We start from the raw sequence: 16,533 nt of genomic DNA, 5'->3' as shown, positions 1-16,533 counted from the left end.
TTGAAAAGTTTGCTTCTACTCTTTTGCTGCTTATCAGCTGCCTGTGCCTCCTGAGGTTTATGCGAATGTTACTAAGATGCAGGAAAGCATCAATCTATACTTCACTAAAATATTTAACCAAGAAATCTTCTGATTTAGGAGCAAATGGAGTGCAAGAAAATCAATCCTATCTATTTACATAAATACTAACATTTGGGTCTAAACAGAGGCAAGAGTTAGAGTATATTTACTATAAACAGAGTTAAGTAATTTATATGTATTTGCTTATTTAACCTTGAGAATAACTCTTAAAGGACCATATAACCAGTATTTCTTATGGGAAACTGGAGGTATAGGGAAGTTAAGGTAATTGCCCAGGTCATGTAGGAGTTATATTCAGGATTAAAACTCAGGATTAAAACCTGACTCTAGAATCAGGGACCTTAACATCTATACTACCTGTCAAAAAATATGAAATTGTTTCTTCCATGGAACCACCTGCTTCTTCAGTTATTCTTGGTATACGTATTCTTTGGAGATGTCATATTGAAGGTTTTTTTTGTTTTGTTTTGTTTTGTTTTGTTTTTTTTATCCAGTAGTTGACTTTGACTTCATATGAATAAAACTTAAGTTTATTTTCATGCTTAGAACACTTGAAATTATATACCTCTACTTTCAGACAAAATATCCTCTTAATGGTGCCTAGTGGCCCTCATCTCCATTGGCCTCACTAATCTTCCAAGAGTTTTTTGTGTGTGACCACTTTGGATTCTATATGTTCTTCCTCTCTGTGTGACTAACACTATTTTTTTCCCCAACTTTGAAACCAAATGAAATTTGGTACTTCAATTCCCCTCTGACTTCTAACTGATTTCTTCTGTTCTGAGCCAGTGGAGAATAACAACAGGCAGTAGAATTTCTCTGTGTCCCAAACTATCCTTGCTTATTCTGCTGGCTGCATCAAAGACTCTGTAGCTGGCATTTTACTATGCTGCTAGAAATTTAACAGTAAACAGAGCAATATCCAGTGTACTCCACCCATCAATTCGTGCATACAAACCTCACTCATCCAGGACTCATGGGGGTAATGAAGTGTTTCTCTGGCATCTTAGCAGTAGACCCCCATTTATTTCAGAACAGTGAAACTGACAGTGCTGCCAAAAGATCATTCTGTTTTGAAGACTTTCCTGACTGGTGTCAATCTTGTTACTGTTTTGTTTTGTTTCTTTTCTTTCTCTTTCTTTCTTTCTTTCTTTCTTTCTTTCTTTCTTTCTTTCTTCTTTCTTTCTTTCTTTCTTTCTTTCTTCTTTCTTTCTTTCTTTCTTTCTTAATTTCTTTCTTTCTCTTTCTTTTTTCTTCTTCCTTCTTTTCTTTTCTTTTCTTTTCTTTTCTTTTTTCTTTTCTTTTCTTTTTTTTCTTTTTTTCTTTTTTTTAATTTATGGCCATTTCAAAGTTTGAAAATCCATGGTCTCCCTAAATACTATATTTGAAAATGCAAGTGCTTACTGACTCTATGACTCCAGGCAATAGGGATACCAGTTTTACTTAACAGGAAATACCCTATGACTTTCCTAGCAGCTTCTTTCTAGTTAGATTCAGTTGGGACCACGTGGCTTTTTTTTTTTTTTTTTTCTTAACTGGTAAAGGATGCAAGGTCTACTTTTCATGATATGTTTAGACTAAGCTGACACAAAAATTAACACATGAAAGAGATTATTTTATTTGAGGGTAAAAATAAGTGCCGGGAGGTTGATCTCTCTAGTTGATAAAGCAAGCTAAACTAATCAGTAGTCTATCTGAATGTTCTGTTTTCATGAGAAATAAGTCAGTTGTGCATTGGGATGAATAATCTTAAGTAAAGAATTCTATTTTGCTTTTTTAGGAGGCTCCCTACCTCCTGTGGTCGACTTAACGGTAAGAATAAAAACATTAAAGTATGATTTTTCCAAACTACTTCAGTTTCTATCTTTTATTGCTTCCTTTTGTAAAGCAAGCACTGGTAGTCTTGGCATACAGTGGTGACACGGTTACTTAAAATTATCACCTGTAGACAACTGTATTTAAGCACCTAGGAAGAGAAAGGAGAAAGAAGGCATGATAAGTAGTTGCTACTATGAAACACTTCAGTGAAAATAAACAGTAAAATTGAGTTGGTTGTTAACTTATAAACACAGTGGAGAACTTGTAGAAATAAAATCATGAGCTCAGGGTCATAAATCTTTCACTCCAGTTCAAGGGATTAGAAGAACTCAAAGACTACCCTGTAAGAAATTCTCATTTCTTATAGCTACATGGTTGAGATTTCTGAAAACTAAACCAAAGTCTGTTCCTGCAGATAGGGGAATTACAATGCAACTTGAATTCGTCTGCTTATAGGATCTCTTATATTAGATAAAGGGTATTGGTTTGGAAAGACTTAGTTTCTGAAAATTGGAATGGAACATGAAGGCAGATTTTTATGAAACTGGGGACCTTAGTCCCCTAAATTTTACTGAGCCTCATTTGATAGTAAGAGTAGACATCCCCTCTATTTTAGGAAGTGAATCTGTCTTTGCCTGAATCTCATAATGTGTCTTTCTAAGGCACTGTCTATCCTCCTCAGAAGATAGCTTGTAGATATACAACTAGACTTAAGTTCCAATTGGTCCCAGAAGATGAATTAAAAAGTATGAACAGTTAATACTATGACATACACCAAGATAATTGCATTACTTTCCTAATCTATATAGACAGGAATCTGGGGGAAAATATGAGAAAATGGGTCCCAAGGGTCTTGAGTTCAGTTGGAAAGAGTATAATATTTGATTGGGCTGAATCTATTGATGTAAGATTCTTAGTTGAATTATTAGCTCAAATAGAAAGGAATAGATCTAATAGTTTGATGATGACGGACATATGGACCCAAATGTGGCCTACACCTATGCTAGAGAAAATTTAAATACCAGAGCTTTCTGAGTATATTGTAGAGGAAGTTATCCAAAGGCTTAGAGAGATTAGAATGTTAGATATGACTTATGAAGTAAAAGTTGCCTACTATTCCTTTAGTATATCACCTAGAAGGGTCCAGAATCTACTCTTTCATGAGGAAAGCTTTGAAGAGCTATGTTATAGCTCTTTATTATTGAAGAGCTGTTTTGTTTTTGTTTTTTAGAGACCTATTTATTTATTTGAGAGAGACAGCACTTACAAGTGTGCACACAAGGTGGGAAGGGGCAGAGAGAGAGAATCTTCAAGCAGGCTCTTCTCTGAGTTCAGAGCTCAATGTAGGACTCTATCCTATGACCCACAAGATCATGACTTGAGCTGAAATCAAGAGTCCAGTGCTTAACCAACTGAGCCACCCAGGCACCCCAAAGAGCTGTTGTTTTTATTCATTTTAGCCTAGAAATGAAAAATGAGAATTGCTACTATCAAACCAAGGTCCCTTAATGCAGTAGGGATGATGAGATCCCAAAGTGGCTGTAACCAGGTTGAGGCTGTAAATTATCAAAGACGTAGGTGCTGTTAACTTAATGGGAAATAGAGATAAAGCAGTAATCTAATAATCTTATCTGCAGATATATTTGGCATTGATGGGTCATGTTTCCACAGATGGACAGACTACTAAAGATCTCACTGATTTGTATGAGTTGAAAAGTTTAGGTCTGGTGAATAGAAATCTGACTTGAGTCACTACTATACAGGATTTTGATTACTTAACCAATTCCTTGGTTATGCCATTTCATGGGCACAGAACCATTTAAATTAAATTTAAATCTTGGTTTATAAATTATACTGGACAATATGTATTACACAAAAATAGATGTCTGCTGTCTGCTATCCCGAAGCCCAGTTACAGGATGGCCTTGAAGACAATAACGATGGAAGATCCTTTCAGTAGACAGAGCTTAAAGCAGTGTGCTTGATTCATTTTTCCTGGAAGAAGAGATGCCAGAGTTAGAGATCAACAGATATTCATAAGCAAGGTTAGTAGTTTGGCTAAATGGTCATAGATTTTAAGGAAGGTAATTGAAAATTGGTGAGATGAATGACTGGGGAATATTTATGTAGCTAGACCTCTTTGAATGATCAAAGAGCATGAGGATATTTGTGCTTCATGTGAATGCTCACCAAATAGAAATCTCTTTGCAGAGAAGAATTCATATAATTTTGTGCATAGCAAGACCCATTCTGTGGATACCAGTCAGCCTGTTACTTCAGACAACCTGGTCATTCCCCAGTGAGCTCATGAATAAAGTGGTCTTGGTATCAGGGATAGAGTGCAAATACAGGCTCAGTACCATGGTCTTACACTTGCTAAAGGCAACCAGACTAAAACTATCGCTAAGTGGCTAACTTGCCAAAAGAAGAGGCCAACACTGAGATCCATTGTGGCTCCATTCCCTAAAAGAAATAGCCAAGCCTCATGTATTGTATTGATTATATTTGGATTACTTCTATCATGGAAAAATCATCAGGCTTTTTGTTTTGCTTTGTTTTGTTTCACTTGAATAGACACTTACTCAGGATCTGGATTTGCCATCCTTGCACATGATACTTTTGCTAAGTCCATGGACTTACAGAAGCTTAATACATGATACTCAAACAGAATTTTATAGCAACTGAAGGGCAGTAATGTGGCCATGTTCATGGAATTCACTTCATTTTACCCATCTTGAAACAGGTTGTCTGGTAGAACAATGAACTGTCTTATAGTAATATGTTATGTTGGTGCACTGTGGTAATGTTGTCCAGGATATGTCTTAGATCAGAGACTAATTTATGATGTTTTTTTTTTTCTTTCCATAGCCATGATTCGCCAGTCCAAGAGTTAAAGGGTGTCTTTCTTACTCTCAGCCCCTGTAAAAATGTTTGTTTCCTATCCATGCAACTCTGAACTTTAATGGGTCTTAGAGGTTCTAGTTCCCAAGGGGAAATAATTCCATTAGGGGATAAACCAATAGTTTCATTAAACTTAGAATTGAAACTTCAAATAGTTGCTTTGTGTCTTAATGCTGAGAGAGAGGGAGAGAGAGAAAAAACAATCAGGTAAAGAAAGTCAGGGTTGGAGTAATTTACCCTGACTACAAAGGAGTATTGGGTGGCTGCTGTACAATATGGGGCAGAAGGGATATATCTGGAAGGCAGCTGATTGCCCCAGGTGCATCTTAGAATTCCCATGTCTTCTGATCAAAGTTAAGAGAAAACTATCACAATCTAATCTTACAGATTTCTAATGACCTAGATCCTTCAGGAGTGAGGATTTGGTACAACCCACCTGCAAGAAATCTTGATTAGTGGCATGCATTGCAATAATTATGAGTATTTCATCCTCAATGTGATATTATGTCTATGCATATATGAATCTATTTTTTTCTTCCCCTCTCCCATCCCCCTTCCATCTAACATAAGTCATGTTAATAGTAGTTTTTCTTGTAATCACAGTGTTTTAAGTTATAAGATACATAAGACTATGACTCATCTAGAAGAACTTTCTTTTGGAAAAAAATTGACTTTTGGCAGACATTGTTAGCATATTTTCAGTTGTGGAAGGAGTGCTTTCAGCATGTTAGGCAAAGTCATGGCTTGTTCTTGTCTCTATTTGGAAGTCATTTGGTTAAAAGAATCTGTAGATGGAAATTCACCAAGGAGTGGACTTGAGTGAATTCACACTGTATTAATTTGGCTAATCCGGGACTGTGTTACCCCAAATTCCCTTCACTGTGTGGTTCTGTGTTAGCATTGTCATAAGAAGTGTTAAAAAATTATCTGGAAAGCAAAGAGAAGTAGGAACTGTATCTTTTCATACTCTGAAGACCTGTGTGGGGAGCTACAATAGCTCTGATGTGTTGTCACTAATTCTATGGCTCATCTTCTTGGTGTAAGGAAGCACCTGGACCTTCAGTTCCTGCCAACTTCTCTGAGTCCTATGCCAAGTGCATGTGTAGCTCTGAGATGAGGAACAGAAGTTTTCTTAACAGGTCACACATCACATCAGAGTTGGAGATAGTACAAGACAGGTGTGAATTCTGTTTCTTTCTTTTGGGTTCCATTTTGCCCTTACTCTTTTCTATATTCAAGTTTTCTTTTTTATTACTGTCGGCCTAAGCCACAATGACTTAGGTTTAACACTGGTCACAGAGACATTAACCTGCAGGAATTTTTCCATCAACTCCCACAGTTGCTTAAGATCCAACCTCTGTACTAAATTAAATCACTTATTCTACATCACTCATCTTGATGCTGCTTGTCTTTGTACCTCGACTGATATAAATATTAAGTGAACGTAATGAATTCTGTAGTCCTGAACCTTAGAAATGTGAGTTGTGTGAAGTGTTTGTTCCACATGCAGAAAGATTAAAAGTGACCAGGATAACCATAAACCTACTTAAAAAGTATCGCTTCCTCTGACAAAATAGCAAGAGGAGAAACAAAATCAGAGTTGGTTTATCATAATCTTTTTAGAAACTAATAATGAAACAGAGGGGAAAAGTTAAGAGTAGAGAGAAAGATCAAAGATTAGATAATGGGACTCACTAAATATTGACTATATCTATCCTCTGAAAGATGATAATATTTCATCTTTATTCTTTTTTTTTCCTTCAGCCACCTACTGTGCACCACTTTTTTTTTTTTTTTTGAGAGCAGAGGAAAAAAAAAAAACATTTAAATGATAATCTGTGTATAAACTGTCTTCTGAGACCAGCACTTCCAAGGCCTATTTTACTTTTCTAAATGATACTCATGTCACAGAGACTGTGAATAGCTGGCAGGCCTTACTTTAAAAAAAAAAAAAAAAAAAAAAAAAGTCCCACAATGCATACAAAGTACTGCAACTACTGTTGATAAAGATCTTTCTGACTTTTTTCTAGCGGTGCCTCTATATGTTTAGAGACACTGAAATTACCTTTACCTTTTCCAGCGATATTGATGTGTCAGTTCTCATTTCAGGGGTAAGCTTGACATTATGTGTCTTCATCTGTGGATTTTTTGTTTAATCCCATCTCTATTTCCTTTGCTCTTCGTTCTCTTTTGTTGGGTCTTATATTGTAGGTTTCTAATAATACTAAAGAGGATTTCATTCTGTTCTTTGTATTTCATTTTAAATTACTTGAAATCTTGTATTCTGATGCTCATAGTTGGTATCATCATTTGAACTGCAAGTCTTCATGTATGAGGTGAGAAAACTTAAGCAAACAGAAGATAAAAATAATCTGAGAAAAATTCCATTTTTTAAAATAATCTCTACACACATTTATTTCTGCCAGGAGTATTACATTTAATCATCAAGAATTGGAATATATCAATGCACTCTCACCCCCATTAAGTTTAAAGTAAAGTGTGTGTGTGTGTATGTGTGTGTGTTATTTTTATATTCAAGCAGTTTTACATTATTTTTAAATCGGAAATTTTTTTCTCTTTGCAACAGGGTTTTTTTCTCAAAATGTAGCCTTTATGATATATTCTAAATGTTTTGCTATCAAATTTTCATCTCATTTTATATTTTTTTAACTGAAAATACTTTAAAACTCCCCTTTTTGCTCACACCTGCTCACCCTCCACAGTGGAAAACAGCACTGCCGTGCCCAACCCCCACATTCAGCCCTGAGACCAGGAAATGTTCCTGCTGCTTCATCACACCAAGCAACATTTGGTGGGGGGGTCATCTATTCCCAGTTTGAATTCCGAGTTTTAGAATCCTACTCTACATTTTTTAGATTAACAGATGTTTTGTGGTATTTTATGTTCCAAGAAGCATCACTGCAAAGATTGATCTATAGATGAGTAATGATCAGTGAAAAGCTGACACAGAGCACAAGGTATAATAACTTTTATGGTTAGGAATCTGATATGCTGCCAGCAGAGTTTCTTCAATTCACACCTCCGTTTCCTTATTGCCTTGATGCTTGGATATGGCGCAGGGAAAATGAGAGTGAGACCGCAGATGAAAGTCTTTTATAACAAAAAGAGGAAATCTTATTGATGAGCTGTTTCAATCACTTATTTTGATAGATGAAAAAACTAAGGCCAGTGGAAGTGAAGTGACTGGCAAAGTCTCAGAGAAAGAGAATGGCAACTAAAAAGCTCATATGGAAAGTAAAGCCACAGAGTGGGTTGGGTAATCTCAGGAGTGTAGTCTGGCAGACACATGAAGTAGAGCATGCATGAAATGTTCACAGCTACAGACATGCTCAGATGCACTCTCTCTTCCTTCAGTGGCAAAGGTGACCCTGAAAGAGCTTCTAACCAAACAGGTGCTTTACCTTCACTTGCTCTCTCCTCCTGGCACTGGGACGTGGAAAGGAAGAGTTAGTCCCTCAGATGATATTGTGACAACTACACTACATGAAGGCCTGGGAGTAAGTATAATCTGGCAGCCCTGTGAACTCAGATACTATCTAAAATAGGAGACTGCAGCCATTTCAACCCTTCATATACACAACGAACCCCTCCAACCTCTACTTGCAAAGGAAAAATGAGATTATGAGCACAGCTATCAAAACACACAAGGAGGGGCGTCTGGGTGGATCAGTCCGTTCAGCGTCTGCCTTCGGTTCAGGTCATGATCCCAAGTCTTGAGATCAAGCCCCAAGTTGGGCTTCCTGCTCTGTGGGGAGCCTGCTTCTCCCTCTCCCACTCTCTGCTCATGCTCTGGATCTCTGTCAAAGAAATAAATGAAATCTTAAAAAAAATGAACTTTAAATTTCTGAGCAAGATCAACCATTAAAAACACACTCACTACAAGTACAATAGAAAGCTATGAAAATGGTAGTACCATTTTTCACATGTTAAATGGTTAAGAATAATAAAGACTAGAATAAATATAATCTCCTCTTAAAAAGACCCAGCATTTTCTCATGGAAGTGTATGTTAGAAAGATTGCTTTTGGGGCATTTTTGTGAAATGATAAAAGAAAGATTATTAGACATTAGATAGACAGTTGTAATCCCAAATATGGTTGGATGTGGCACATACCACACACAGGTGACTTACATTATCTAGGAGATATTTGATGTGTGTGTGTGTGTGTGTGTGTGTGTGCATTTTGCCTATTCCTACATAACACAGTTCAGCTGGGTACGGTTTTCTTCATTCACCTAATGTTTCTAGAGTACAAAAGTACACATAAGGAAATGAAAAATTTGCATTATGCTCAATTTTTTCTTAAAATATCAGTTGTGTTGGAACCAATATATATTTTAAAAACAAGCATGACAGTACTATTTGTAATTTAAAATTCCTCAGCATTGCTTTGTATAGTATGCAGGAGTTACAAATTTGGCTTCAAGAGGTATAAATTACATCAGGGAGATATTTATTAAGACCCCATTTTGAGTGTGATGGGATTTTATTAAAATAAAAGAGATTACAGAGCACTATGGGAATACCTGCAGGAGTACCTCTCCTGGTTTGAGACTGAGATGGCTATTGCAGGTCTGTGAAATTTAAGCTAAGACTGTAAGTATATGTGGAACATAGGAAAGTGAATTGGCAGAGATAATTTTATTGGGAAAAAGAACATCCAAGGGGCACCTTTGGCTCAGGTCATGATCCCGGTCCTGGAATCCAGTCCCACATCCAGCTCCCTGCAGGGAGCTTACCTCTCCCTCTGCCTGTGTCTCTACCTCTCTTTCTGTGTTTTTCATGAATAAATAAATAAAATATTAAAAAAAAAGAGGATCCAAGTTTCAGAGCCTAGAGACAAGGTAATACAGCATGTCTAAAGAACAGGTAAAAGTTTAGTTAAGTCTGCAGCATAATTCGTAAGGGAGAGTTTGCCAAGAAATGAAGCCAATAACTAGGATCACGATAAAATAAATATTGCACATCAGCATCCATGAACTTTGCTCAAAATTCAGTAGACACCTTTGTAGGCTATAAACAAAGAAACATTCAAATAAACTCTTTTAAAGATTATTCTTATAATAGTTTGGAAGACAGTTTGGGTTACCAGAAGATTAGAGGCGGGAACGGCACAGTTTATCAGGTGATAACCAAAAAATGAGTCACCTTCCATCTTGGCACAAAGCTACATCATATTTTCCAGACTTCTTTCATTTGGTTAAGGCAAATAACCAAATTCTTGCCAAGAGAATGTAAGTGGAAGCTATGTGAGCAATCCCTGGATTAAGGCTATTAAAGAGCCTCTGAGTTCTTTTTCCTCTTGCTAGCTGGATGTAGATACAATTAAGGAGTCATGAGTTGGAAGGAGGTGCAGTCTCTGAAATCTGCATTAAAAATAGCTGTGTGCGGGCCAAAACCACTCAACTTGGACTATTATATGAAAAACATGATACTTTTATTGTGCTTGAGCCATTGTACTTTGGGGCATAAGGAGAGAAGCCCTATCTCACCTCTCCCCCTTTTTTTGCAGCTAGGCATATCCTAACCAATATAGGCAGAGATTAGTTACAATAGTCCAAATGTGAGATGAGGGACAGTTGGTAGTAGTTGAGATGCAGAGATATGGATGAATTAACACATATTTAGAAGATTGCACAACGTTACTTCATGGTTAATAGGCATTGAAAAGAAGAAGAAAGAGAATAAATCAAGGATACATATGACAAAGGGTTTGCATATAAACTTCAAAAGACCACACATACCTCATTTCATCCTTTGACTGAGAGATTAGATTAATACATTTATTCAATTTTCCTGAAAAAGTATGTTTCTGATAGATCAAGAAAGTTCTGTATATTCTTCATCCTCCCTTTTATATTTGGGAATTATGTCATAGCTCCAGAAGATTTTACACTAATATTTTTCTGTGATTTAATTTACAGTTGTTTTTTTTAAGATTTATTTATTTATTTTAGGAAAGACTGAATCCATGGGTGAGTAGGGAAGGGGGTGGGACAGAGGAAGAGGGAGAGAGAATCCTCTAGCAGATTCCTCACTGAGTGTGGACTACAAACAATGTGAGTTCCAAAGTTTTCCTGAATATTATCTTAATACTTTACAGCATTCTGGAAACCTCACTTATCCTGAGCTTTCAGTTTTTTGTCTTTTTCATTTCTCTGAAGACCAATTTGAAATGTGCTATTAGAATAGACTGTCCTGCCGAGCTTTTTCTCCTATGCTACTTCTTCATGCTCCCTGTTCTCTAACTCTAAATAATTCACACTGGAATTCTTTTCTTTACTCAAAGGTGGTATACTGCAACTAGCCTCATAGCCTATACACATGTTATTTCCTTTTGCCAGGAATGTACTTCCCATTAAATTGTCTACAAATCAAGAAAAGGACTTGATTTACTCTGACTTATAATTCAGATTATAGCTCAAATACATTTCCTCATGGAAACCTTACTTGACATGCCATGTTAAATAAAGTCTACCATTAAATGCTCTTAGTATCCCTCTGTACATTTTCTTTAAAAGCTCATTGTTATTTGTAATTACTTGTGATTATTTAATAATTAACTCAATATTTTCTAAGCTCCCTGAGGTCAGAGGCAAAATCTATGTGGAGATTTCAAGGAAAGTTTTTCTTGCTCTTAAAATTTGATACATAAGAAATAGTACCTCTTCTGAACCCTTCTTGAGTTCATGAGGTAAGGAAAGCAGAGATGGCAAGGCAGAGCAATGGAACGAATCCTGGTATTTAACATTGGTAAAGACACCAAATTTATCCACTTCAAAGCTACATTACATTAAAAATCTTATTTGATATTAAAATATTTAAATCCATCAGTGAAATACTTTTCCTAACATTTTATTTTTATTTTATTTTTCAGGAAGCTATGTTTTCTAACATAGTGTTATATGTACTTACCAAATACTTATTGAAAGAATGAAAGGGGGCAGCCTGGGTGGCTCAGTGGTTTAATGCCGCCTTCAGCCCAGGGCGTGATCCTGGAGACCCGGGATCGAGTCCCACGTTGGGCTCCCTGCAAGGAGCCTGCTTCTCTCTCTGCCTGTGTTTCTGCCTCTCTCTCTGTCTCTCTCTCTCTGTCTCTCTTTCTCTCTGTCTCTCATGAATAAATAAATAAAATCTTAAAAAAAGAAAGAATGAAAGGTATATATACTTAGAGCCTAATAAACAATGCATATAGTACATGGACATGTTTCCAAGCTTTGGCAATGATATTTCCTCAGCCTTGAATATTTTTCTTATCCCCACTTGACCAACTCAAGTCTTTCAAGACTCAGAACATATCCCTATCTCCAGGATGTCATTTCTCTCATATTGTTAGGCCAGCAGCCCCTTTTTATACTCTAACACCAGCCCAGACTTCTACCATAGCCTACTCTTATATTCTTATTGTATCTTTACTTGTGTGCCTCTTCCCACATTTCAACCAAAAATCTCCATGAAGAAGGGAACCACAATAACTAAGGCTGAGCCTGGTATTTAGTAGATACTGAATATATAAATGCTCTTCAGAGGGAAGGAGTTGCATAAACTGAAATAACTAAGGAAAGCTTTGGAGAGTAAGTGGGAACTTAGTTGAATCATTGCGACAGCTAGATCTTTATAATGTGTGGAGGGAGAAAAAGCATTGCTGTAGAAGATCATAAAATGACAGAAAACAGACTTTTGTTTTCCTTAGGAAATTGGTGATTAGAGTATATATTGGTAGAGGATACTATGAGGAAATATTGGTACAGCAAATCTCATTAGAGCAGTATCTGAATGTCAGTCAAGGGAATTTAGAAATTTAGAATTTATTTGCAGTTATAGGAAAGGCATATTGAGAATGCTCATTTGATAGTCCATAAAAAGTTGGTGATGTCAGGTAAAGTGACAATTGCAAAAGTCAATCATAAAAGGAAAATAAGGCTCTGAAAACAGGTGCTGGGAATCAATATGAAAAAACATCTTGGAAATAAAAAATAAAAAGAATATATTGTCAGGTCAGTGAGTTTTTTGGAAACTAAGTTTATCCACAACCTATGAGGTGGAAAGATCACAGTTTTCCTTATTGTAAAGTCTATTTTCACATATTTTACTGAGGCAGTAAATGATATTGACAGTTCTATCAGGGATCATTTTGTGCATCCACATGATGCACATCATCTATTTTTGTCATCAAGTATATTGAATTTCCACCAAATGTATAGCTTAATAGTGGTATATTCGATGGAAGCAATTTGGACATTTTTATTTAATAATTACACTTATACAACATATAAAGCAGTGAAAAAAAACTGTTGCTCTGTATTTTACATGTATTAATTTGGATTTGGAAATGAAAAGAGGGATGGATTATCTCAAATATGAACTTGAAATTCAGGATCAAAATGTCTGGAAGAAGAGACCACTTACTCAAATGTGCAGATGTCAACACAAAGATACAAGCATGATGAAGAATCATGCAAACATGAAACTACCAAAAGAAACTAATAAAGGTCCAATATCTGCTCCTAAAGAAATGGAGATCTATGACCTGCCTGACAAAGGGTTCAGAATAATAATTTTAAAGAAATTCAGGGAACTACAAGAACACATGGAGACACAACTAAACAAAATTAGAAAAAGGTAAAATAAAATGAACAAGTTTAAGAAAACAAAAATAAAAACAACAAAAAACCCTCAGAAGCCCCCCAAGAAATCCAAACAGAAATCCTAGAGCTGAAGAATTCAACAGAGAAGTTCACAGCAATTGGATGAATCAATAAACTCAAACACAAATCACTTGAAATAGCCAGAAAACAATAAATGAAATGGCAACAGAAGTCTTTGCCTATTGTAACTGCTTCAAAGGTAAATAACTTATCTGATGAAAAGATATAAAAAAAAGAGTAAAAAAAGTTCTGTTGCTATGCTAGCTATAAGAGACTTACTTTAGCTTTAAGGACACACATAGGCTGAGTAAAGAAATGGAAACAAACAGAAAAAGTAAAAAAGTAAGCAAAAGTAAGCAGAGGTAGCTATACTTACATCAGAAAAAAATAGACTTTAAGCTAAAAATGGTCACAAGACATAGAATATCATTGTAGAATGATAAAAGGAGTCATTTCATCAAGAAGCTATCACAATCATAAATATTTATGCACCCAACTTTGGAGCATTAAATATATAAAGCAAATACTAATAGAACTAAAAGGAGAAATTAATAGCAATACAATAATAGGGAGTGTAGTACCCCACTCTCAACAATGGGTAGATCATGCATACTAAGGAATCAGTGTTTAGAAAAGGACTACAGACCAAATGGACCTAATATACATGTACAAAACATTCCACCCAAGAGCGACAGGATACACATTTTTCTTAAGTGCACATGGAACATTTTCTAAATCATTTGTAAGGTCACAAAACAAGTCTCAAAAAATTCATGGAGATGGAAATTAACTATATTAAGTGTCTTTTCCAATCACAATGGTATGAAAACTAGAAATCAGTAACAACTAAAAAATGAACAAGTGATAAAAAAAGAGTAGAAATTAAACAACACACTCCTTAAAAACCAATAGATCAAAAGAAGAAATCAAAAGGTAAAATGAAAAAAATCTTGAGATAAACAAAAATGGAAACACCGCATATCAAAACTAAAGGCCAATATCAGTGATGAATGTAAATGCAAAATTCTCAACAAAATACTAGCGAACTGAGTTCAATGGCAAAATAAATGTATAATACACTATGATCAAGTAGGATTCAACTGTAGGATGTAAAAATATTATAAAATATACAAGTAAGTAAGTGATGCATCACATTATAGGATGAAACATACAAATTAAATGATCATCTCAATAGTTGCAGGGAAATCATTTGACAAAGTCAACATCCTTTTATGATGAAAAACTCTCAACAAATTAGGTGTAGGAGCATACCTCAGCATGACAATCTGATATCATGATCAATGGTGTGTAACATCACACAGCTAATATCATACTCAATGGTGAATGTTTGAAAGATTTTCCCTTACGATCAGTAACAAAATAGAGTGCCTGCTCTCATTAAACCTATTCAACATAGTATTGGAAGTCCTAGCCAGAGCAATCAGGCAAGAAAAAGGAAGAAAAAAAAGTTACCTAATTGGAAAGGAAGAAGTAAAATTATCTTTGTGTGCAGATGACATTTGCAGATTTATATGCAGAAAACTCTAAACTCCACCAAAAACACTAGAACTAATAGATGGATTTAGTAATGTTTCAGGATACAAAATAAACATACAAAAATCAATTGTGTTTCCATGCACTAACAACAAACTATATGAAAAAAGAAAGGAAGCAATCTAATTTACAGTAGTATCAAAGACAATATATAACTTAGGAAGAAATTTAACCTCATAGATGAAAATATATACATTGAAAACTACAGAATACTAATGAAAGTAATTGAAGACCCAAGTAAATGGAACGATATCTCATATTTATGGATCAGAAGAATTAATATTGTTAAAATGTCAGTATTATCCGAAGTCATCTATGTATTTAATGAAATCTTTATCAAAATTCCAATGGCACCTTTTACTGAAATAGAAAAACTGTCCTAAAATTTGCTTGGAAACATAAAAGACCCTAAATAGCCAGAGCAGTCTTGAGAAATAACAAATCTGGGAGCATCACACTTCCTGATTTCAAACTATATTACAAAACTATTGTAATTAAAACAGTATAGTAATGGCATAAAATAAAATATAGACACATAGAACAATAGAACAGAATTGGAAACCCAGAAATAAACTCCTACATAGACAATCAATATATATTTGACAGGGAAGCCAAGAACACTCAATGGGAAAAAGGTTGTCTCTTTAAAAAATATTGTTGTAAAACAGGATATATTCACAGGCAAAAGGATGAAACTGGACCACTTTCTTATGCCACTTAAAAAATTTAGCTTGAAACTGATAAAAGACTTAAATGTAAGACCTGAAATCTTAAAACTCCTAAAAGAAAATAGAAGGATACATTCCTTGACATTGGTCTTAGCAATGATTTTGTGGAAATGGCACCAAGTGTGTCAAGAACAAAAGCAAAAATAAATAGGAAATATTAGATCAAAGTAAAAAGCTTCTGCACAGCAAGAAAATGATCAACAAAATGAAAACAGCTTATGGAATGGTAGAAAATATTTGCAAACAACACATCTGGAAAGGGATTAATACACAGATTATATTTTTAAAAAACCTCATACAACTCAATAGCAGAACAAACAAAAAACAAATAATCCAACTTAAAAATGGACAAATACCTTAGGAGGCATGTTTCCAAAGAAGATACACAGATGGCTAAGAGATACACGAAAATGTATTCAACATCAGTAATTATCAGGGAAATGCAAATTAAAAGCAAAAAAGATATCACCTCACATCCATCCATTAGAATGACTATTATCAAAAACAAGAACAAAAACAAGAAATAACTAGGTGAGGATGTGGGAAAAAAGGGAATCCTTGTGCACTGTTGTTGGGATGTGAATTGGTACAGTCACCATGGATAATACCATGGAGCTTCCTCTAAAATTAAAAAGAGATCTATTATATCCAGCAGTCCCACTTCTGGATAATTCTGAAGAAAATGAAAACAATATCAAAGAGATATCTGAACTTAAAAAAAAAGTTTTTTTTAAAAATCCCAGTTAGTTAATATACAATATAATTTTAGTTTCAGGGATACA

General features: G+C 35.1%; 1 long non-coding RNA gene across 5 annotated transcripts in view; it reads left to right on the top strand.

Annotated features, from left to right (window-relative positions):
* The window catches only part of LOC102152190, an 80,480-nt gene extending 75,526 nt beyond the window's left edge, over positions 1–4,954 (top strand). For all 5 annotated transcript variants that reach the window (XR_005361069.1, XR_005361071.1, XR_005361070.1 and 2 more), the window contains 3 exons: positions 1,862–1,893; positions 3,807–3,944; positions 4,768–4,954. This is a non-coding gene — a long non-coding RNA (uncharacterized LOC102152190). The remainder of the gene's footprint in view (positions 1–1,861; positions 1,894–3,806; positions 3,945–4,767) is intronic.
* Positions 4,955–16,533: the final 11,579 nt, after the last annotated feature.

Source organism: Canis lupus, chromosome 6 (assembly GCF_011100685.1).
Source record: "Canis lupus familiaris isolate Mischka breed German Shepherd chromosome 6, alternate assembly UU_Cfam_GSD_1.0, whole genome shotgun sequence".
Lineage (NCBI taxonomy): Eukaryota > Metazoa > Chordata > Mammalia > Carnivora > Canidae > Canis > Canis lupus.
The sequence above is the reverse complement of the archived record's forward strand: the minus strand, read 5'-3'. Positions and strand labels throughout refer to the sequence as shown.